The following is a 24,640-nucleotide window of genomic DNA, read 5'->3' as shown; positions in this document are numbered from 1 at the left end:
GGTCTCTTCAGACTCCACAAGAGAAGGCTGAGAGGGAATTTAGTGACCATCTACAAATTCGTCGGTGGGGACAGCAAGGAATAGGAGATGCTCAGTACAACAGGACAACGTTTGGAGTTACTAGGAACAATAGCCACAAACTGACAGAGAATAGATTTGGATTAGACATCAGGAAGAACTTCTTCACTGCAAGGATTACCAGAATCTTGAATGGACCTCCAAGGAAGACCTCCCTACCTTGGAGGTCTTTAAGAGGAGACTGGACAAGCATCTGGCTGGGGCCACCTGACCCCAGCACTCTTTCCTGTCCAGGGGAGGGGCTCAGACATGATGATCTACTAAAAACCCTTCCGGCCCTAAATATCTATTAAATCTAAGGGGTACACTAGTTAAAAAAATGGTTAAAACCCCTGCATTAAACCATAGCTTGCATCACAATATACCCCATTAAAAATAGTAACGTCACTTTTATAGTAAAGTTCTACTTTGGCCAAGAAAGGTGTGGAAGAAATCAGACTTTGCGTTATGTTTGGTATTAGAATTCACAGACTCAGTTTGAGTTTATTGGTGACTATACCATATGGTCATAGGGAGATCTAACAGAACTCCTCCCCTCTACAAGTTAACATAGCTTTTTATACTTCATATTGTGAAAGCAGACATGATTTAAACAAAGCATCCTTAAAAAGAAAGTCAGGGGTAAATCATAACAGTTGCTTGCTCAGCAACACGTTTTGTTTTGAGAACTGTTATCACTTTTTTGTTTTTAGGAAAGGAAGAACATTTGTTCCAAAGGACCTGTGCATGGAGACATAATAAACAAAAGAGTGTTTTCTTATCTTAAAACATTTTCAACTACAAAGTGAGACCATTTTTTTTTTCTTCACTCTCTTTTCTTAGTTAAGTTAGAGGCCTGGATAAATCTATAGTCGGATAGAGGCCTGGATAAATGTATAGTCAAGTTAGAGGGGCCTGGATAAATCTACTTCAACACCCCCCCCCCCCGCCCTTTTTGGTATGGAAGGCCCAACATACTAGATATTTATAGCCATTAATCTTTTGACTTCTAACTCATCTTCTTTTTTGCTGTTTTTGCTGAACATATGTGTTATACACTTTGTTTCTTTGCATAGAGGTTGACAAGCTATCTTGCATTTGCTTAGCAGCACAACTGACGCAGCAATGTATGAGAATAAGCACTAGGCATATTTCAATAAAAATAACAAACAATATTAACAAACCATGAACGATAGTAGAGACTAAGGAACTAAAAATGGAGCTAAAACACAGACTTAAATTCTGACTGTCTGACTCATGTAGTTTGGCTGTTTCTCTTTGAATATGCTGAGCTAAATCCTGGATTTCTTCTGAGTTATCGCAGATATAAGTGCAACATTCTGTATCTATTAAAGCACAGACTCCTCCTTTGCTAGCTAACATACAATCTAAGGCAAACCTGTTTTGTAGTCATATGTCTTATTTCCTTCATTTCATTACCTATGTCATGAAACTCAGTGGCAATGGCATTTGCTATTTTCTCTAGGGATGGTGCAACTTTCTTGATTTCGGACATAGCTACGCCTGTGGCATAGTTTGGGAACATTATACCCCAGAATCTGTGAGTTTCTGTAATCTCTCGCACATTGCGAATCTTTCCTTTAGGCAAGTGAGATTTTATAGTAAAGGCAGAATGCGTTGCAGAGACATAGCATGTTCCTTCCTAACCAGAAGGAAGATTTTTATAGGCCTTATCTCCACATACAAAATAGTGACCAGCTAGTGCAGTAACCCCCCCGTATTACAGTTTAGGGCTATCATCCATTGTGAATAATAACTTGAAATTTCACTTTGGGGAGAATTATTAGGTATCCAGAAATTATTAGAGAGCCATGCACTATTTACCTTAAATTCTATTTTGCATTTACTAATTCCTACTGCAACACGGGATCCATTACCCGTCCAACAAAATTTTCCCGGGGTAGCATATGCTAATTGTATATAGTCAGATCGATTACAATTTACATCTTGCCAAGTTTTGTTTCCATATCGATCTGAATAGTAAGGGGTTAGCATTTGGGTTGCATTCAAAGGTCCTGGTATCATAGGTATCCCTCCAGTGGAATGGAGAGGGACATGGCTACATATCCAGCAATGAGAAACATTTAAATCTATTGCATATTGGTACGGTAGTTGAAGAAAAACATTTTGATAAACCTGCCAGGGAAGAAGTGATCTTCTTAACCTGTTTTGAAGCATAGCCTGATTTATACATTTTTTTTTAGCTGGTGAGTCATTAAATTCATATAAGAAGATCCAACTGGAAAAACTGAGAATCACCCAAGTCACGACTAACCAACCCCACTTCGGGAGCCAGGAACTATGTAGAGAACTTTTTCCTGTCCTGAAGAGCATAGTGGTGTCATTGGGGCACATCCTCTTCGCTCTGTAGTGGCAAATCCTCTTTGCCAGTAGGCACTTGGCTCACTACTAGTCTTGTGCTCTTGTGCTGGCAGGCGCTAGGCTCACTACCAGTCTGTGGAGGCTGATTACAAAATTGAAATGGAGGAGACTCTGGGTCTAATGAGACTGATGTCTAATGAAGAGTGAATCCACATGGGGAGTCTTTGACACTTTATTGCAGTGTTGGTGGTCAGGAGTACCTGGAATGGGCCTTTCCAGCGAGGTTCCAGTGATGGACTTTTATATGGACCCAATCTCCAGGCAGGATAGAACGACACAGTTCATCGGGTTCTTTGGGGAGAGCTGCGTGTACCTGTGAATGAAAATTCTTAACACACTTCATTAGTGCCTTACAATAGTCCAGAATAGTATCATCAAGTAAATGCATATCACAAAGGTGGGAGGCAACAGGTGGTGACATGGGGAGCCTCATGGACCTTCTCATCAGGATTTCATGTGGGCTAAGACCAGTCTTTCGGTTGGCAGTAGATCTCATACTCATAAGGGCTATGGGAAGTGCATCTGAGCATTTCAGGTGAGTTTCAGCCCAAATTTTGGGCAGTTTATTTTGCAGAATGCCATTTTGGCATTTCACTTGGCCTGAGGCCAGTGGCTGGTATGGGAAATGAAAGTTCTGTTGAATCTGCAGGATTTTGCAGACTTCTTTCATTATTTGCCCAGTAAAATGAGTTCCTCTATTGGAGTTCACGGAGAAAGGAATACCAAACCTTGGAATAAAATCTCTGAGCAATCTTTTGTTTACAGTGGTGGTGTTGGCCTTTGCACATGGGTAGGCTTCTACCCATCCAGATAACATACATCCATTAACAAGAACATATTCATAAGAACATCATTTCTGCATTTGAATAAAATCTATTTGTAAATTCACAAACGGTCCCCAAGGTGGGGGATGCACTGCCTGTTTTGTCTTTACAGATTTTTCCACATTATGGGCTTGACAAACAGGGCAGACATAACAGTGCTGCTGAGCTACAGATGGAAAGGCTGGGGCAAACCAATCAAGCTTAACAGCTTCTATCATCCCCCCCTTTGCTCACGTGCCATGCCATGGTGCAGGTGCAAGTGAGCGAGGTAGGGAAGGAGGACCACTGGCAGCCATCTGGGGAGCACCACAAATGGTCAGGGTGTAAAAAACACCCAGTCTCCATGAACATATCTGGAGCCTGATCTTGGTGGAGGGCAACATCATGAAGACTTGCCAATGGAGACTGGGCAAAAACACAGGCATGGCCTGAGGCATGGAAATAGCCGCAGCTTTGGCAGCGGAGTCTGCCAGAGCATTCGCATATGTAACATCATCATAAGGTTTCTGGTGGGCTTGGCATTTAATAAAAGCAATAGCAGAAGGGAATTGTAATGCATTTAGCAAGGCTTCTACTTAGGGACCATTACTAATTTTGGTACCTCCCGACGTGAGGAAGCCTCTTTGCTTCCAAAGTTGACTGTATTCATGTACAATACCAAAAGCATAGCGAGAATCAGTAAAAATATTAACAGAGGCACCAGAGGCTAAGGTACAAGCCCTCGTGAGGGCCACAAGCTTGGCAATGTGAGCTGAATGCACATCAGGCAGGGGATGGCTTTGTATGACATCATATTGGGAACGTACTGCATATCCTGCAGCAAGGGAAAGTTTTGGGCTTCTGTGACATGATCCATCAACAAAGAATACTAGATCTAGGTTTTGCAAGGGAGTATTCTTTTAGATCAGTGCAGGGCATTGTTAGGTGACAGTGACAGTAATGTAATCATGGGGTTCACCATCTGAAGGGGTAGGTAACAAAGAAGCCGGATTTAAAACAGGGCATCTAGTTAGCGTGACATTTTCAGCAGAGAGGAGCAAGATCTCGTATTTAGTCAATCTAGCATTTGAAAGGTGTTGGGTTTTAGTCTTTAGCAAAAGGGCTGCCACAGCATGTGGGACAGCAACAGTGAGCAGAGAGCCTAATACAAGGGTGCAGGAAAGTTCAACAGTGATAGCCGCTGCTGCTACTGCACAAAGGCAGGGAGGAAAACCAGCGGCAACTGGGTTAAGAGCAGAACTATAATAAGCAATGGGGCGATGCTTGTCTTCATGCTTTTGAGTGAGCACAGCAAGTGCAAATCCATCTTTTTCATGACAAAAAAGGAAAAAAAGGCTTAGTGTAGTCAGGAAGGCCTAAGGCAGGAACTTGTGATAAGGCTTGTTTAATAGAAATAAAAACAGGACAAGTAGGTAAAACTACAGAATTTACTGCACGGAGATCTTGTACAAAGCAATAGGTATTCTTTCCAGGTTTCTTTACAGGAAGAATAGGTGTATTACAAGGGCTTTTAGTTGGAACAATGATACCTTGCTTCAAAAGGGCAGTTATAACAGTGCATATCCCATCTTCAGCTTCTGGGCATAAAGGGTATTGACCAACCTTAGGTAAAGGTTTAGCTACGTTTAATTTGATTTTTATAGGCTGGGCGGTATGGATTTGCTCTACTTCATTAGCGTGCTGAGACTAGAGAGGCGGAGGGACAGCCTGTATGATTCCTTCTTGTAACACAAAAAGATCAGAAAACTTCAGTGCAGGGGGAGAGTTATCTAAACAACGAGCACTGCCAGCTCATTATCGCTGGGAACTTTTAGATAAACTCCATTAGGAGAACAATAAATAGTACAGCCAAGTTTAGAAAGCAAATCTCTTCCTAACAAATTAACAGGAGAACAGGGACTTAGGAGAAAGGCATGTTGATCTGAAATAGGACCTAGAGAAACATGTAGGGGTTCGGACACAGGATGAGGAACTATTTGATTTGAAATTCCTACAGCATTTATAACATCAGAGGATAGGGGAGTTGTAGAAAAATTTTCAGCTCGGAGAGTAGAACAGCTTGCACCTGTGTCTACTAAACATTTTGTAGAGATGTCATTTATCACACAGAAAACGAAGGGGTCTTATTGATTAAGTGAGAGAAGTAGGGCTGTGATGATGTTACTATTCCTCAGGCTGTCCTAACAGGAGGCTCGTTGATTCGGGACGGAGAGTTGAGCGGGAGGAGGTGGAGGCAGGTTAACTGTCATCTCCGGCTGGCCAGGACGATGAGGACAGTGGGCCTTCCAGTGTCCTGTTTGACCACAATAGTGACAAATGTCACTAATTTGGGACTGAAACCCTCCTTGTCCCATCCCATGACCCTGTCCCTTGCCTCTAAATTGTCCCCGAAGGAACCCTCTGCCTCTGCCCCTACTAAAAGTCTGCAATTGTAATGATATTAACTTAGTTTTTGTGATTTCCTTTTTCTTTTCTTGACAGGTTGTACAATGATTAGCAATGGTGACCTGTTCTGCCAGTGTCTTAGTTTGCCAGCCTACAGCAATTGTGCGCAGTTTTTCCTGGACTTTAGGAAGGAGTCCTTGAACAAAAGCAGCAGCACCTGCTTCTGGGGCAGTTTCAGCTGCCTTCTCTATACCTGAATGTCTTTTGAATACTAGTTTTAAGCGGTCCATGTAATCCGCTGGGGATTTTCCTTTGTTTTGCTTGCAATTATTTACTTTTGCCCAGTCAGTTTTTCTAGGGCAAATCTTAAGTATGGCCTCAAGAAGACATTCTCGGGCACTCACTAAGTGACTGTCTCTACCAGGATCTTGAGCAGGTCATTTAGCCTGCTCGATGAGGCAATCACAAACTTCAGAGGGCAGAATATTTCTCATTAGTTGGTTTAAATCTGCCCAGGTCGGGTCATAATAATTGATTACAGTTTCTAATTCATCTTTAAACTTTTGGGGTTCTTCCTGGATGTTGGAGAACTGCTTAACAAGGTTTAGGACATCTCCTGGAGTTCAGGGGGCATGAACTGTGACTGTGGATTCCCCATTTGGACCCTGCCCTGGGAGTTGATGTAAGGGCATTTGAAGAGCCTTTTTAGGTTTTGAAGAAGGGACTGGACAATACTGGGTGCCAGACCTTAAATAAGAGGAGGTCGAGGCTTCAGGAACCAGCCACCCAGATTCCAGTGGGCATGCCCAAGGGGAAGGAGATGATTGTTGGGTGATAGGTTCCTGGGGTGAGCTTTTCCCACCAGAAGAGTCTATTTGGTTACTCTGGATTTCTTTGGATTTAAATTGTGCCTGGGACTGGTATGGGGTTGGCACACTAATGCAATCAACTATGTCTTCTACAGATTCATTCTCAGTCAATTGTGGATAAAGTGGTGTTGGTGCTGTTGTTATTGATGGGGGATCCTCTGTTGGCACTTTGGTTTTCAATTCCTTTATCTGAGATTTCAGTTTGTCTTGCAAGTCCTTAAGGCTCCAAACTTGAGATTCTTGATGTCGTTTGGAAGCTTCCTTATACCAATCAAAAATTGAATCCTACTGCATCCCACTGAGTCTGTGGCGTTTTACTGCCTTTTGACTCAAGGGCTCTGTGGAGATGAATGATTTTACTTAAATCAAATGTTCCCTCCAGGGGAAACTGAAAACTAGGGCTTATTGAGGGTGTCCAGGCAGGTTGTGAGATTTGCTAATGGCACAGAAATGCTGTGGCTGATGCCCAAAGACAAGACTCCACTGTAATAATGGCACACAATGCAGTTACTTATGGTTAGACACGGCTCATTTATGAGGATGGGGGAAGGGTAAACCTGTCCACTGGGTCACAAGGTCCCAGTTGGGCCCCCTTGCATTCAAAACTGCCCTTCTGGACAGCCTTGGGGTGGCTGAACCCAACCTTAGTCTCAGACCTGGTCAGCAGCTCATATTTCTCAATTCATACTCTCAATTCACACAAGAGAATTTCTGTGTTGAGGCACAAGGTTCAAGAGCATTTTTCTAGTCCCAGCCTTGGTCAACGCTTATTGTGGAAAACACTCACACTCTAAGAATTTCCACCTTGCACCCTTGCTTTCGAAGAGCATGCAGAAAAAGTCTGGTGTCCTCGGGGCGGCTGCACAAGGTTTTCACTCCTGGCCTCAGAAAGACCCTCATAGTTCTTTACAGAACTTAACTCAGCTCACACAGGGAAATATATTTACTGACAATAGCAACACAGTCTTTAACCTTTTCCTTCTTACAGTTACTACTTACAGAGTGGGTCTGAAAATTCTGGCAGCAAAAAGGTCAGATAGAGTAAGCCTCAAGCAGTGAATCAGGAAGACACAGAGTCAGCCTCTCACTGAAATGCCCCAGTAGAGATTTCAAAAGGTCTCTTACCTTGGTTTGGTGCCAGGGCTTCAGTGAAGAGATGTCTGTGTCCCAAATGATCACTCTGGCCATCTCTATCTGAGTCACAGCACCAAATTGTGAAGAAATCAAACTTCGTGCTGTGTTTGGTGTTAGAATTCACAGACTCAGTCTGAGTTTACTGGCGACTATACCATACGGTCGTAGGGAGGAGGTCTAACAGAACTCCTCCCCTCTACAAGTTAACATACCTTTTTATACTTCATATTGTGAAAACAGACATGATTTAAACAAGGCATCCTTGAAAAGAAAGTCAAGGGTAAATCATAACAGTTGCTTGCTCAGCAACACGTTTTGTTTTGAGAACTGTTATCACCTTTTTGCTTTTAAGAAAGGAAGAACATTTGTTCCAAAGGACTTGTGCATGGAGACATAATAAACAGAAGAGTTTTTCCGTATCTTAAAACATTTTAAAATACGAAGCAAGACCCTTTTTTTTCTTCACTCTCTTTTCTTAGTTAAGTTAGGGGCCTGGATAAATCTATAGTCAAGTTAGAGGGGCCTGGATAAATTTACTTCAACAAAGGATATCACTGAGCACAAAGAAAAAAACAACTAAAGAGTGCTTTTGAGCAAGAATAGAGAAACTAATGTATATGAAGTGTAGTTTCCCCTCAAATATCATTTTAAACTCAAAGCTCCTATTAAATTAAATTCTAGTGCAGGGTAGGTCTGTTGAAAACAGGGGTTACCAACTCCTCCTCCTGTCCCCCCAGCCCCTCCCCCCAAAAAACCCTTGTTCTGCCAGATCAGACCCTAAGAGGAAATATTTACTGGGGGCACAACTTGCAGCAAAATATGATGACAAAATAAAGGGAGACATTTCTTCATGATGTGTAAACATTTATATATTAATTGTATTATGAAAATAAATATTTAGCAGCCAATGTTTCATAAAATTAAATGTCTGGAACTGGACAGACTAGATAATATCATGATGGAAATACTATGAGTAATGTACTTGTAACTGCCTTATTCTGCAAGAAGATAGTACTGTATGAACTTCTTTTGCCATGGCAACCATTAATTAGGTATGCAATAACTGGTGTTTTACTATAAAAAAAAGGGTGTCTGGGTCAGTAACTGAATGTTTGAAATAAATTATATATAGGGCTTTGCACTTTCCCTGCTTTTAACATAGTTTCATTTACTACATCCATGAATGTCTGAGAAAGCAACAGGTTATGACTATTTATGGAACACTTGGGTGTGTATTTTTTATTAGTGAGTGCATATATTTTCTAGTACTGATTACAGTTATTGTCATACTTTCAGACTTTCTTTGTGTTCTTTCTATCAAGTTCAACTTTATTTTGGATGAGATACTTGCTTTGTTTCAGAAAAAAACAGGAAGAAACAATTGATTATTCAATTTCACTAGGAAAAATGCTCATGTTATGTTAATAAATATACAGTCATATCCAGATTTCAGAAAGGAGGCAAGCAATTTATTGAGGAAAATTCACACATGTAGGCACATGCTCCTGCAGCATCTCAAACAGGAGCAGCACAAATTTTTTGTGGAGGTTTTTGCCTCAATGCATATGCCTGAACATGCACTTTGGTGTGGGGCAAGTTGTGCCACTTAGGACAAAATAACCAGGCAGCCAGGGGGAGCTAGAGCCTGAGGCCAGGACCTATAGGCCCCAGAAGTATTAAAAACTGCCCTGTTCTGGCCCCAGCAGTATAAAATCATGCCCTGGCAAGCATCTCAGGGCTACTTGCACTCAGGAGCTTTTGGGGGAGGAGCCTCTGGGAAGATTTTGGCCATGCCCCTTCCTGTCCCAGCCTGCCGCTGTTGCTGCAAGCTTGGTCTCAGGAGCTTCTGGGGAGAAGATGGCCCCTTCTAGCCACCGCTAGCTGCTGGGGTTTTTGGGGGTAAGTTGGCTGCACCCCTTCCTGTCTTGGACTGCTGCTGTTGCTGTGCCACTGCCCCGCCTTGGGGAGGAGCCCACCACAATGCACCACACCTTGGCACCGGACCCTATCTTCTGCACCCTGTTCTGACCTGCTGCCCAGCCCACTGCCAAGCTGCAGTTGGAGGACAGCCTGGGGAGGGAGCCTGCAGTGCTTGTGGGCCCCTCCCCCACCATCACTGCTGGTGCCTTGCCTGCCCCAGCTGCCTTGGCAGGTCACTCCCATCTTCACATCCATTTTCACCTCAAACACATGCTGAGTGGCTGAACTGGATGGCTGCTGCCACCACTGCTACTGCTGCTGCCCCCTCCCAGGAGAGAGGGAGATTCCCTGCTGCACTACCTTGCACCACTCAACACCATACCTGCATGAGATTACTCCCTAACTGACGGATTGCTCCTGCACTCCCCCACAGCTGCCTCACCGCATCTGATCCTGCTTTGTTTTCCTGCCTATTGCTCTGCTGAGTGCCTGGCTGGAGGCCTGAGGGGCTCCTGGACTGATCTGCAGCAAACAAAGCCCCTATACCACTCCAGCCATCTTTTTATATCTGCCTCAGCAGCCTTCCCTTTTTTTTTGCCCTTTTGTGGTAAGTTCTGTTGTCCACTCCTCCTGCCCTGGTGTTTGTTGTGTGGCTGAGTAAGCCAGCTCAAGTCTCCCCAGCCCCTGTGTGTGTGTTTTCCCCTCCCCCACATTCCCCAAGCATAGCCCTCCCTTTTTTTTTCCCTGAAGGGCTGTAGCTCTGAGCTTCAGTCCCCTCCTCACCATTTCTCCCAACCTGCCACTATTAGATTCACCAGCCCCACTGTATATTTTGGTTTTCTTTATTGTTTCCCTCTCCCTTATGTGAAGCAATGGAAGGGCAGGAAACTTCTGGAAGGGGGCAGATGCCGCCACAGAGCTTCCTGAAGCCCCCACTATGGGGGCAGATTCTAGCCAAACCTCCAAGGGGATGCATGCCCCTGCAGCTCCCACCCCAGAGTCAGAGTCCAACCAAACTTCTCTGGGGGTAGAGAAGCCTGCAACCTCCACTGCAGGAACAAGTGGGACTCTGGCAGGGACCCAATAGGCCAGAGGCTCTCCCCTGGCCAGCCAACCCCCCTGCAACAGAGGAGTTCCCAAACCCCCTTCAGGGACTATAAGCAATGGCAGTGGGAAGGGCTCGTCCATAGCTGGAGGTGGGATGGCAAGGGCCCTGCCCCCAAGCTTAGACCACCAACATGTGAGGGGATCAGGTGTGCTACACCAGCCAGCATACCCACTCATCTTGTCCCTGGCCCGAGCCCAAGCCTGAGCTCAAGCCCCAGCCCCACCAATGTGGTCCCAAAGTGGGAGATCTGCAGTTATGCACAGGTGGCTGTCGAATGACCTGAAGCTGCATGGCCTGGACCTCTGGCCCTTCCAACATGGGCCATGCAACCCTCTTTCCAGCATTCACCCATAGGCATGGGGTGAAGTGCCAACTGCCCAAGTGGGAGAACCTGCACTTTGAAACCTGGGAGCTCCCAAGATCATGACGGCCTCCCCCTTAAATGTCAAGGGTGTCTTTTTCCTTGCCTTGGAGGTGGCTGCATAAAAGGCAGTGGAAAGGGGCTCATGGTGGAGAGCAAGTACATCCCTCTTGAGCCCCTAGAAGAGCTGAGGACCAGGGTGGTCCTCAGCTTCATCCCTCCCTATATCCCTAGTGGGCCCTGCTCCCTGAGCTCCAAACCCTGGGGAGAGTTACCTCCCTGGTGTTGCCCCTCTCACTGTGGCCTCAACCACATGTGCTCTTTCCATCACCAGCTTATGATCCAGCTGGTGGCAGGAATGTGGCTGGAGGCTGAGGGGTGCCTTGAAATTCCTTTTCAGGGAGCCCTGTTAAGGGTTTTTTATAAACTGAGGGACCTGCGATGCTTCTGGTGCCATGCCCCAGGGGAACTGCGTCATGACACTGCTGATGGCATCTGTGGGTGATCACTGACCACTGGTCAGCATTCACCATTCCTCTCCCCACCAGTGACAGTGCTATGGCCACCTGCAGGAGTTCCTCTCTTGCCGCCATGCTCTTGCCTCCGACAGCACCACCACCACCTGTGGGAGCTCGCTGTGCCCCGCCAGCCGCAAGGGGCACATGGCATTCATGACTGTATGCAGCAAATTATGGTGTTAATAGCACTATATACATACACACAGAAAACCTTCTAGCACTACAAAAAATGGGCGTATAGATGTCCACCTCCCTGTAGCACTACAAAAATGGTGTAAGCACTATAGAAAAGTCCCTGTTTGTAGTGTCATATATAATGTTTCTACAGTTACATGTAACAGTACATTGGGTTTCTTGCTCCCCAGCACCCCAGTGCTCTGCTGTTTCTTCTCCCCTGCAAGCCTTTCAAAGGGGGAGGGAGGGACAATGGGCTGGCTTTTTGACTGACCTGGGACTGCAACTTTGCTTGTCATGGCAAGGAACATGCTTCTGCCAAAACAACAGAAAACCTATTATGATCTCAGTTCTGAATACATATTTTTAAATGCATTATATTTGATGTAGGTAAATAGTTACATTGAAATCAAGTAGTGGGGCTTAATTTTGAAGTTGAAGGTTGCATTAATAGCTTCACTTACTTCTTATAAGTTATTTTGAGATTTACTAAGTCAGTTTTAATATAGTTCAGAAAAGCAGAGGACAGCACAAAGGCATTAGCTTGACTATATGCTTAACTTCCAGGAGATCAATGAGATTTGGGACCCAGTTTAGAAAAGAAGTTGGGTATAAATGAGATGCTGTAATTCCTAATGTTTAGGCACCCGGTACCTAGAGAAAAATCCAGAATCTCAACTTCCTATCAAATACGGGGGAATTGGTAGGTGCCTCAGAATGGGATCCAAAATGGCCAACATGATGTACAGAGCAGTGCTTCCCAAACTTTTAGCTCCATGGGCTTCCTGAGTGGTGCATCATGGATCTGCAAACTGGATCCAGTCCATGGGCCCAATCAGGCACCTGTGGGGTAGGTGTCCAATCTGGTATATGCTGGATTGGTTCCCAGTACCACACACTGTATAGCAACTGTGGCTCTGGCCCTGTCCCTGGCCTCACCTAAGAGGAGAGACTGAGGGACGTGGACCTCTTCAGCCTCTGCAAGAGAAGGCTGGGAGGTGATCTTGTGGTTACCTACAAATTCATTAGGGGAATGCAGCAAGGAGATGCTGTGTTCACCAGGGCACCTCTTAGAGTAACAAGGAACAATGGCCACAAACTGACAGAGCAGATTTAGGCTAGATATCAGAAAAAACTTTTTCACAATAAGGGTGGCCAGAATTTGGAATAGGCTTCCAAGGGAGGTGGTGCTATCCCCTACCTTAGGGGTCTTTAAGAGAAGGCTGGATAGGCATCTAGCTGGAGTCATCTGACCCCATCACTCTTTCCTGCCCAAGGCAGGGGGTCGGACTCAATGATCTGTTGAGGTCCCTTCCAACCCTAGCACCTATGAATCATTCTCAGCCTCAGCTCCATGTGTGCTAGATTAGGCCTCAGCCACAGACCTGCACATGTTGATAGCCATGTGTGCAGGGTGCCAAGTCATTTGACCCATGGGGCTTGAAAATTTGGCTTTGGAGGGCAAGGACAAAATTAATTGCCACTGCTCCCCCCTGCCAAACTTCCAGAACCTTCAGAAAAAAAAAGCAGCAACCTATAGCATGCCATGGCATCTCTCTAACAAAGGACTGAACAGGATGGATTAATAAAATTTTAGTAATGACTAAGAGCACAAGTAGTGACTGAAATTATGGGATCTTCTCCATTTGATTGCACACTACCTGATTTGGATTTGATTTGGACAATAATAGACTGGCAGTGAGAACACTTTTGAATCATTTGGATAGTTTCATAGTTTCATAGTAGCTAGAGTCGGAAGGGACCTAGGTAGATCATCTAGTCCGACCCCCTGCCTTGGCAGGAAAGAGCACCGGGGTCAGATGACCCCGGCAAGGTGCTCATCTAACTTCCTTTTAAAAATCCCCAGGCTAGGAGCCTGCACCACTTCCCCTGGAAGCCGGTTCCAGGCCCTAGCCGCCCTGACTGTGAAGTAGCGCCTCCTAATATCTAATCTAAACCTACCCTCCGCCAGCTTGTGACCGTTATTCCTGGTCACTCCTGGCAGCACACGGGGGAACAGGGACTCCCCCAATACCTGCTGATCCCCCCGACCAGTTTGTAGCAGGCCACAAGGTCCCCCCTTAACCTTCTGTTGTGGAGGCTAAACAGGTTCAGGTCCCGTAGCCTCTCCTCATAAGGCCTGCCCTGCTGACCCCTGATCATACGAGTGGCTCTCCTCTGGACTCTTTCCATATCGTCCACGTCCCTCTTGAAGTGTGGCACCCAGAACTGGACGCGGTACTCCAGCTGCGGCCTGACCAGTGCCGCATAGAGGGGGAGGATCACCTCCCTGGACCTGCTCGAGATGCATCTGTGGATGCATGACAGGGTACGGCTGGCCTTCCTGACTGCCTCCCCACACTGCCGGCCCATGTTCATCGTGGAGTCAATGATGACTCCAAGATCCTTTTCCGTCTCCGTGCTGGCAAGAGGGGAGTTCCCCAACCTGTAAGTGTGGTGCCGGTTCTTCCTCCCCATGTGCAACACCTTGCACTTATCAGTGTTAAACCCCATCCTATTCTCATCCGCCCACCGTTGCAACCTGTCAAGGTCAGCTTGTAGCCTATTGCACCCTTCTAGTGCACCCACATCCCCCCACATCTTAGTGTCATCAGCAAACTTGAACAGGGTGCTTTCTACCCCGTCATCCAAGTCACTGATGAAGATGTTGAACAGCGCGGGCCCGAGGACCGAGCCCTGCGGAACCCCACTGCCCACGTCCTTCCAGGTCGAGAAGAACCCATCCACTACCACCCTCTGGGTGCGGCCCTCCAACCAGTTGGCGACCCATTTGACCGTGTGGGCATCGACATCACAGTCTCCCAGCTTTTTGATGAGGACAGGGTGAGAGACAGTGTCGAAAGCCTTCCAGAAGTCCAGAAAGACTACATCCACAGCAACCCCTGCATCTAATGATTTGGTGACCTGATCGTAAAAGGCCACCAGGTTGGTCTGACAAGACCTGCCACTGATGAACCCATGTTGGTTGGCCCTGAGCATACATTCCCCCGCAAGGCCTTCCTGGATGTGTGCCAGGATAATTTTTTTAAAGAGCTTACCCGGGATTGAGGTAAGACTAACTGGCCTGTAATTTCCCGGGTCCTCTTTTTTTCCCTTTTTGAAGATAGGGACCACATTGGCCCTCTTCCAGTCCTCCGGCACCTCGCCAGAGCACCACGAGTACTCATAGAGCCGTGCCAGGGGTCCCGCAATGACCTCGGCCAGTTCCTGTAGAACCCTAGGGTGAAGATCGTCCGGACCAGCGGACTTGAACACGTCCAGCCTCTCCAGAAGTACCCTAACTAACTCCTCGCTAACCCCTGGCCCAGGCGTGTCTCTCCTGGGGCCCGAGGGGGGCCCAGCAGGGAGGTGGCTGAACTGGTCCCTACTTAGGAAGACAGAGGCAAAGACATCGTTAAATATGTTAGCTTTATCATCTGGCGTGATGACTAAGTTGCCCATCGTGTCCTGCAGGGGCCCCACATTACCCGGGACCCTCTTTTTACCCCCTATGTATTTGAAGAAGGACTTCTTATTGTCCTTAATCCGGGAAGCTAGTCCTATCTCCATCTCTGCCTTGGCCCTCCTGACTGCCCCCCTACATCCTCAGGCGACTGTAACATAGTCCTTCTTGCTGATGACCCCATCTCTCCATTGGGTATATGCCTCCCTTTTAGCAAGGAGACATTATCTTTCTTTAAATCCTGACCACAGCCATGTGTAAATAAGCTTTTAGAAGTCTAGTAAAATGATGGGTTAGGAAGCACTCTCTGGGTCAGCTCTTCATCTTCTATAACCCAGTTATGATTGTAAGAGGGTACTCCCAGGGCCATGTTACATGGTAATTTAGCTCTTAAGTTCTGGATTTTTTGCACATTAATACCTAAAACTACTTTTAAACACTTGTTGTGCCACTCAAAATTAAACCACTCCAGAGCAGGATTATCTCGGATCCATGTTCCCAAGTGGTTATGCTAAGGTGCATCCACTCTAGGCTACACCATATTGCATACAACACCCTCTCTCTCTCTCTCTCTCTCTCTCTCTCTCCCCATTCTTGCTGGGCCAGGTTGGGCCCATTGTATCCCCTCCCCTCCTCAGCACCCCAGATCCCCAGTTACTGCCCCATCACTTTCCACCCCCCTATTGTTGGTTCCAGGGGAGCAGGAAAGGAAGGTTTAAGCTGCCTGATCAGTGAGGGCTGCTGCTGCTCTCTGGAGCAAAAGAGCAACAGCCAGGCAGTGGCTGCAGCCAGGTAGAAAAGTGAACCCTTTCTGGGACAGAAAGTGTGGGCTGCCACAAGTAAGTAATGCCTTGGGGGTAGAGGGAGGCAGGGTGAACCCTAAGGAATAGGGGTGGGGGGAGCCCTAGGGTGGGAAGGGGGAAGTGAGGAAGCTCTGGGGGCAGGGGGGAAACCTGGAATGGGGAAGGAGGGAAGGGAATTCTTGCCGTTATTCCTCCAAGCCCTGTTGGCCTGAAGTGCAACTGCTCCAGACTTGATCTGACGCTAACACTGATCAACATTTGTGCAGCTCATAGTGTTGGGTGTATCAAGACCCTGATTTAAAACCACCTAAAAATCTGGCTCAGTAGTTGTTTAATAGTCCATTGCATCTAATTTACGGGGGGAACTTTGAAACCTGAAAACAGTGGGGAGTGGGGGGAGAAGGAGGGAAGAATTAAAAAAGAAAAAATTCCACAGCTTAATGTTTGTCTCCTTTGCTTGCAGCTAAATATGATTCTCCCCATTTGTTCCCAAAGTTTAAGAATAAAATATTGAAAAAGGGTTGGGCATGGTGCTAATCACATCATTCTTTTGCATGTGGGTAATTTGGTTAGCACTGCTGCAGAAATTGGTGCGCCTTAGGCATGATAGCTATATTGGCTGGTGGAATCAAGAGGCCCCCTGACTTTGATTACTGAGTGCCCAATATGAAACAGGTAGAGACCTGATTAATATTTGAACTTTCTTTTGACTTCAGTTGAACTTGTGGGTGCTCAACAAACCTAAAAACTAGGCATCCAAAAATGTATATTTTCCAAAACTAATGGACGCTTTTGGTAAAATGAACATAGTAGTTGGGGATAAACAGCTAGTATAAGCATAGGCAATGGGAGTTCAGTTGTAATTCCTGTATTTTACAAGAGACAGAATGGTGAAGAAGACTATTTTGTTTGCCTTTCATCCATCAAGCTTTTATTTGGCACTCGTTTTCATTTAGGCTTTCATATATTTTATATAATACTACACTGCAAGATGAGAAATTATCTTACTCCTAGTTTAGAGAAGCCTTTAGTGTAAACCAAAGTTCTCTTTTCATTCTGATATCCTGTTCTTTATATTTTAGGAATGCTGCTACCACCTTCCCACTCCCCCTCTCCTCCTTCCCCCCCCACTCCTCTGTCTACAGTCCGTATTTTGCTTTAAAAATAGAGACGGTTTGTATGTAACATTTAGACAAAGCTAGTTCTGATTTATTCTTTTAGCTCCTTTTTCCATTGCAGTGCAGCAACTCCTTTGGGGGCTATTGTTGCCATCCAGGTACACAAACAGTCATCATAATTTTACAGAATGTGATATTACTTGTTTAGGTTCAGTTTTGTTTTCTGTCATCTCAGAGAACATTAAATGATCATTTGAATGTTGGTCCTTTGATATATATATAATAGTTTAAATCCATAGTAGATGACATTGGATGTCAGAAATTTTGGTCAATAGAGAAAGCTTAATAGTTTCCATGCAGATAATGGACAATTAGTATAACACAGAAATTTCTCTTTCAGTGGAAATAGTTTTTATTTCTTCATCCAAATTCTGTACTTATCTACTTCAAAAGTGGAGATCTTTCCTGACATAAATTGGTGATTGTTTTTACTTTCTGAGAGTTTTTGAGTGGCATTCTACATATTCCCTCCTATTGTCCTCCTTGTTTATATTGGAAATGTTAATGAGGAGTATATTTTGCTATCTTCAGCCTATCCCATTTCACCAGAAGCTGCAGATGTTGTTGACTTCCTTCCTGATTATCTGGTGGAATCAATACATCAGTAATAACTTATGGTTTTACAGGGTCTATCTAGGTAAAAATGAAATGTATTTGGTGGAAGAAACCAAGAAGATGAGACAATGAATATATTTATCACTATAAATGAGGTTAGAGTGTTATTGTAATTGAGATGGTCCAGGAAATATAAGAAAAGCATGTGTTTTTTTATGATCTCTTTTATTGAAGCAACTATGTAGTTGAGAAAGTTGTTAGACAATCTTTCAGGTGCAAAGTGCCAGACCTGAAGAAGGGCACAAAGGGATTAATGTAAAAAAAAAAAACATCTTTCAGAAATGCTTGAAAGCTTGTCTAAAAAATCTATCAATGTTATTCAGTTGGTGAAGTAAAAGATATCATCAACCAATCTATAAATGCAAGTTTGGTGTCCCCCTTTTTTAAAATTACAGTCTGTATGGTTCCATTAAATTCTCAGTATAGCAGCACTGGTCAGGACAACAGATTTTCCCTCCTACAAGTATTCTGTAAATTGTGACTATATTTTTGGATCCAAACTTTGCAAATGTCATCTTTGTCAGTTTTAGAGTAGACTAAGGGTGCATATACATGTGATAAAGTTGCCCTTTTTGGTGGTTTAATTGTCCTTTTTAGTGATTTAATTACATCACACTTTACACGTGTGGCAGTGTATTGTGCTTTAATTTCTTTACACTGTACACATGTGGTAGCATATTGTGAATTAAATGACTTTGTTATGCAGCAAATTAATACGCATCCCAATGTGCAATGTAAAAAATTGTTTGCAGTGTAACAAATTGCAGCGATACCTACATCCCCGGGGCACCCTACAGCTCAGGGGATGCATGGCCTGCCAGCAGCTCACTCCCCAGCCATGGGGATGCTTTGCAAAAAACCCCCCCCCCAAAAACAAGCAGCGAGATGCGTGGCAGGCTTCAAGTTCCCTGTGCACTCTCTCTACCACCTTTCTACTGCCTTTGAGTGCCAGAGAACAGGCTGGCTTGCTTCTACAGCATTATGGGAAAGTGGCAGGAGGGCGGTTGTGTGTGCTGGCAGCTGGAGAAGGTGGCAGGAATGGTTCACAAGGCACTGGACGCCTGGGTGGTCTTAGAAGACTTCCAGAACCCTGTGCACCATTCCCACCACCTTCTCCAGGTGCCAGCACACCCAGACACCCTCATGTGTACAAGTGGCTTGATGTTTGGCATGCAACTTGATTGCTTCTTAATTCTTCCCAGGAAAACCAGCAGGAGCAGAATTATCAAGCCTAGCCCTTTACCATGTTATTTTATTGTGGTGTATTAGGCATCTGCTCTGTCCTCTGTGCTGGCTTCCTTTGGTTTGCAGGTAAAATATAAATACAGTCATTTTTGATCTACAAAGCTGAATATGAAATTTTTGTAACTCACATTTGTATTTTTTAATCTTAACTGCTCATGCTGTTTGATTGCAAGATGACACTAATGTTGGTGCATCGGTCTTCCCACTGGATTCAGAAGTTCTTCTGCAGGCTAGGTTGATGTTACTTCTTCGGAGAGTTGAGCTATCTCCTGTACATAGTCCACATCTCAGCTCTATACAGTAACGTGGAGATGAAAACTTCTTGATAAACCATGAGCTTGGTTTCAGATCTGATTTCTCAGTCTTTGAATACCCAATTCCTCAGATTTATGAAGGCTGCATTTACCATTTTAAAGTGATGTTGGATTTTTTCATTGATGTCAGCCTTCTGAGAGAGGTGACTTCTGAAGTATGGGAGATACTTAATGCTTTTCAGACTCTTGCCATAAATCTAAAATTACTAGAGCTGGGGATTGCTCATTAAGAAATTACTGATGGAGGACCTTAATTGTCTGAATGTTAAGCATCAGTCCCATTTCCTTGTATACCTTGTGTCGCGCCCCATAATGCCGGTGCACCCTTGACCTGCGAGCCTGGGTCGGCACGGCCGGCTTGGCACGAGGAGGGGGATTTATGACCGGGCAGGTGGGTGATAACGGTGAGCAGGAGTCAGAGGGATTTAAACACAGCGTGGTGGTTACACAGAAAAGTTTATTTTACTTACGCTACTGATGGCTTGCAGCGTAGGCAGAGGAGTTGATTTATTCAGTTACAGCATGCAGATATCATGTTTCCTAGCATTTACAGGGTGGGTAAGAGAGTTGCCTGTTACAGATGCTGAGCGATTCACATAAGCCGTTGCAGTCTGCAGATTACTGAGAGCTCTTGATAAGAAAGATAACACCAGAGATAGAGAGATAAACGGGGATACGCCAGAAAGATAATGTAGGCGGAGAGAAATAACATTTGTGCACGATCTGTTCTTCTTGAGTGTATACTTTGGGTGGAAGTTCTTTCAAAGTTATACTGGGTGAAGATAACCAATTAGTATACACCAAATATGCATAATTAATGGGTTGGCACTTGTGCTCTCTTTGTTTGCTCAGGTTTCATAAAAAAAAAGGGGGGTTATTTTTACTTGGGTGGTACTGGTCCTGTTTGGTCACAGGATGGCACGCATAGCATATTTAATTTTACAACTTCATTAAAGTAGTTTCATTTTTATCTGGTCACTATGGGTACCGATATCTCTTGTGCTGAATTGTCAAGGCCAGTTTCTCTCTCTTATATGAGAAGCTCAAGTAATTTGAAATGAGGCACAGACAGGGGTGTGTATATGCAGCACTGTTAATACAGAGGGATAAATTACAATTGCAGATTTTGTTGTGTTAGCTTCTGACCTTTTGCCTCTGACCTTTTGGCATCGACATTTGAAATCAAAGACTTTAATCTTTGACATGCCCCCTTGCCAATGGCAACTTTGGTGACATCGTTTAGAATTGGTTATTTTTCTCATCGAGCTCATAAACAATTGGCAAGCATGTATATACAAAAGCAGAAAGTGTGATTATTCGTTTCTTGATTACATGGAAAAGACAAGAAAAGATGCATAACATTACTAAGATAACAATAAAAATATTTAAGATAGCGAGGTATGTTAAGACTAGAAGGTGGTCATCCAAGATGGGTAATAATGTCAATGTCCATCGTTATTAAAGGCTTCAGGAAACACAGTTGGTAGTCATATGTGGATTCTCCGGTCTTCTCAAAATCATGACATTCGGTGTCATGAATTACATCACACTTTACACGTGTGGCAGTGTATTGTGCTTTAATTTCTTTACACTGTACACATGTGGTAGCATATTGTGAATTAAATGACTTTGTTATGCAGCAAATTAATACGCATCCCAATGTGCAATGTAAAAAATTGTTTGCAATGTAACAAATTGCAGCGATACCTACATCCCCGGGGCACCCTACAGCTCAGGGGATGCATGGCCTGCCAGCAGCTCACTCCCCAGCCATGGGGATGCTTTGCAAACCCCACCCCCCCCCAAAAAAAAACCACCCATACTAGAGATGGCTAGTAGAGTCAGGAACATGTTCTGTTAAATTGTGTCCGAAGTGAGACATATGATACAGTGCAGGATGATGGTCATGAGAAACTTCATGGCTTTTACCTGCAAAAGAAAATAAGAAACAGCAGTATCCAGAGATATTACACAATTCACGTAACTTTTTGTTCAGCCCGCCTAGATAACCAATTGTGCCGCGCTAAAATATGCAGCAGTTCTGTGGAGCCGTTGACATATTTGATGACCCAATATGTGTTCGGATACTGTCCAGGGCGAACAACTTGGCCTTTGGTCGACGTTGGGTGTTTGTCTTCTGGGTTCGGAGTTGTAACCCAAACTAATTCACCTGGGAGAAATTTAGGTGTCCACTGCTTGACCGGGGTGGGTGTTCAATGTTCCCATAAGGATTTGTCAGCGTTCAGACTGACGAGGACTGTGTAGGAACCTTTGTTTAATAGTCAAATTTTTTCTTTGACAAGTCCAATGGTGTGCTCGACTACACTGTTGGATTGTGGGTGGTACGGGATATGATGATGCCACTGGATGTTGAAGGCTGCTGCAAAATCACCAAAGAGTTTGGAGGTGAAGGGTGGTCCTCCGTCTGAGTGGATGATCTCCGGAGTTTGCCAGTGAGCGATCAACAGTCTTAATGCAGTAACGACTGATGGGCCGGTACTTTTTTGAAGTGATATAATTTGCACTTGTCGCGTACCGAGATCAACGGCAACAAGTCCCTTAGGGTATCATCTTGCTCTGGACAAGGGACCTAGCAAGTCAACTTGCCACACTTTTCCAGGTTCAAAGTGTTCTTTGGTGAAGGTTTCTCGTTCTACTGCGGTTGGGTGTTTCTTTTCTTTGGCACATTGTTCACAGGCTTGGACTATGTGAGTCCAATCTTTGTGAGTTCCTTCTGACCAAGGTTGAGTTGTATCTTTGCACCAGCGGCTGTGGGAAGCACTCACCCCAGGATGCCCCCAGTGTTCATGTAGCCAATGATGGAAAGGATCTTTCTCTGACAATTCAGCTATTTGATTGACAGAGACTTTGGGCTTTCTTCCTTCTTGGAGTAGTCAGTCAACCTCGGCATGAACTGGATTTGTGTCGGGGCGGTGCGATCTGGTATGCTTAATGAGTGGCGGTGGGTCAAGAGCTGTGATCATATTAAAGATTCTTTCCCAAGTTCGGACACAGAGTTCTGGGTTACCATTTCCTGTGGTGACTTTATAAACAAATTGAGAGTCTACGGCAATGACTGGAACCGGTTGGCAGCCATTATGTCGGTCACGACAGTGCTCAATAACCATAGATTCATAGATTCATAGATTCATAGATGCTAGGGTCGGAAGGGACCTCAATAGATCATCGAGTCCGACCCCCTGCATAAGCAGGAAAGAGTGCTGGGCCTACATTACCCAAGCTAGATACACATCTAGCCTTTGCTTGAAGACCCCCAGGGTAGGGGAGAGCACCACCTCCCTTGGGAGCCTTGGAAAATGCAATAAGTTCATTGAGCTGGGCCAATGAGTAGCCTGGTAACATGTCATGTTCTTGACACGCATGGCAGTAGAATCCGCACAGACCTCCATGTCATGTAGTTCCGTCAGAGGCCATCCAAGCTGGTGCTGTGGTACCATATAAGATTGGGAGATCTCAAACATCACATGGTGCTGGTATGTCATGATGTTCCCATGAGGCAGACCAATGGTACTGGTGGTCCAGGACTAAAGCGGACCAAGTTTTAGGTTCTCCACTAAATTCTGGGTTAACACGGTCACTGTCAATTTATGTCAACAGTGTCATTCCAGGGCCTAGAATGGTTCCATGGCCTTTTGACACTGGCTTTGCCAACTGTGATGCGAGTAAAACTTTCCTGACAGTTCCATATTGGTGTTGAGCATCTTGTAGAGTGCGGTGGGCAGCTAAAATAAGATGGTCTTGGTCATGCACTGTTGCCCAAATATGCATATCCGTGTAACCAACTGCAACAGTCAAGTTGTTATTTAGGTTGACCGCGTGAAGCTTGGTGTTTTCGCATTGTGTAATCAGATCTTGGATGGCTTGCTCGTCTTTGGAAGTCCATGGGTCTGAAAGAAAATAATACCCGAATTGGCGGAGGTGCTTTTGAAGCTTGGCGAGTACTGCGAGTCCCTTGGGTCGGACATAATGCATCCTAGCATTTTTTGAAGTTCTTTTCGTGACGGGTCGCTGTTGTGACGACTAAGAAGTGGCGAGATCAGTTCACTCGGCGGTTTGTGGCTTTGTCTCCACGGGCCTTTAAACTTGGTTCCGAAAAAGATGATGTCGTCTGAAGGATCAAGGCATGACTTTTGTCGGTTTATTGTTCAGCCTGTATCCATAAGGTGCTGAATCAGTCGTTGTGCCAAAGATGCAACTGTTGAGCGGACTCAGCCGAGAATAGCAATGATATCTACATAACTGCACAGAAGGACATCACTTAGAAACTGTTGATTTTGCTTGAATTCACTTAGGCATTTATTCATGGCTTCTGTGGCAAGGGCAGGAGAGTTACAGTAGATACAAAGTAGTAGTTACAAAGACTTTAATCTTTGACATCTTGCTAAAGAAACTGGCAATTGCCTGAAGGTCTTCTTCCAAAAGAACACACACAATAGCTTCATCAGTGTACTGCAGCTCAATGATTGAAGCTGGGGTGGTCTTCCTAATGTGTTCCATAGTATTTCTCATCTATATTGTAGACACTGAAATACGCATTTATATGGCAGTTATCACTTGAAATATCTTATAAAAAAAACTATTAAAAATGGATGTTTTCACAAATGGCTTACCTTTTAGACTGTTCAGGTGTAAAATTGAAAATGAATGCTCATCTACCAAAACAAATAGAAAAATTATAAGAATCATTGCAGTAGGCAGAGTTAAGTTCAATATTTTCTTCTTGTTATATGTTCTGTTTAAAAGCAAAATAGTTAAGAGCTTTGATTCTGGCATATGGTTGAATTTCTCTGCCTGTTATAAGATTCTGTCCTAATACTGACCTCCAGAGTCACAGGAAGAAACAAGAAAAGCTCAAAGAGCCAGTACCACCAAAATAAAATACTCCTGAATATAAACATAAAGAATTTTGGTAGTTAAGTTAATAATGAAATACATGTAAGATATAAATGACCAAACAGTACAGGTAAGTTAAATCAAGTAAATTATTAAAATCTGTAAAATCTACATCTAAAAAGGTAAAAATCTTATTCACATTTGAAAGAATTTAAGATTAACTTTTTTTTTAACCTTAAAGTCTTAAAAAGCCTAAAAGAGATGGCCAGTAGGGCTGAATGAAGCGTTTGGTCCCTGATTCAATTTGGAGGAGATTTGGTCCACTTTGGTGGCTGAATGTCCGAATCCAAATAGAATCAGGAGACCCTTTAACCTCTCCAAATTGAATTGGAACCTTCCTAATCGATTCAAAGAG

The sequence above is a fragment of the Crocodylus siamensis genome, chromosome 3 (genome assembly GCF_052110815.1).
Source record: "Crocodylus siamensis isolate JL-2025a chromosome 3, ASM5211081v1, whole genome shotgun sequence".
Classification (NCBI taxonomy): domain Eukaryota; kingdom Metazoa; phylum Chordata; order Crocodylia; family Crocodylidae; genus Crocodylus; species Crocodylus siamensis.
The sequence above is the reverse complement of the archived record's forward strand: the minus strand, read 5'-3'. Positions refer to the sequence as shown.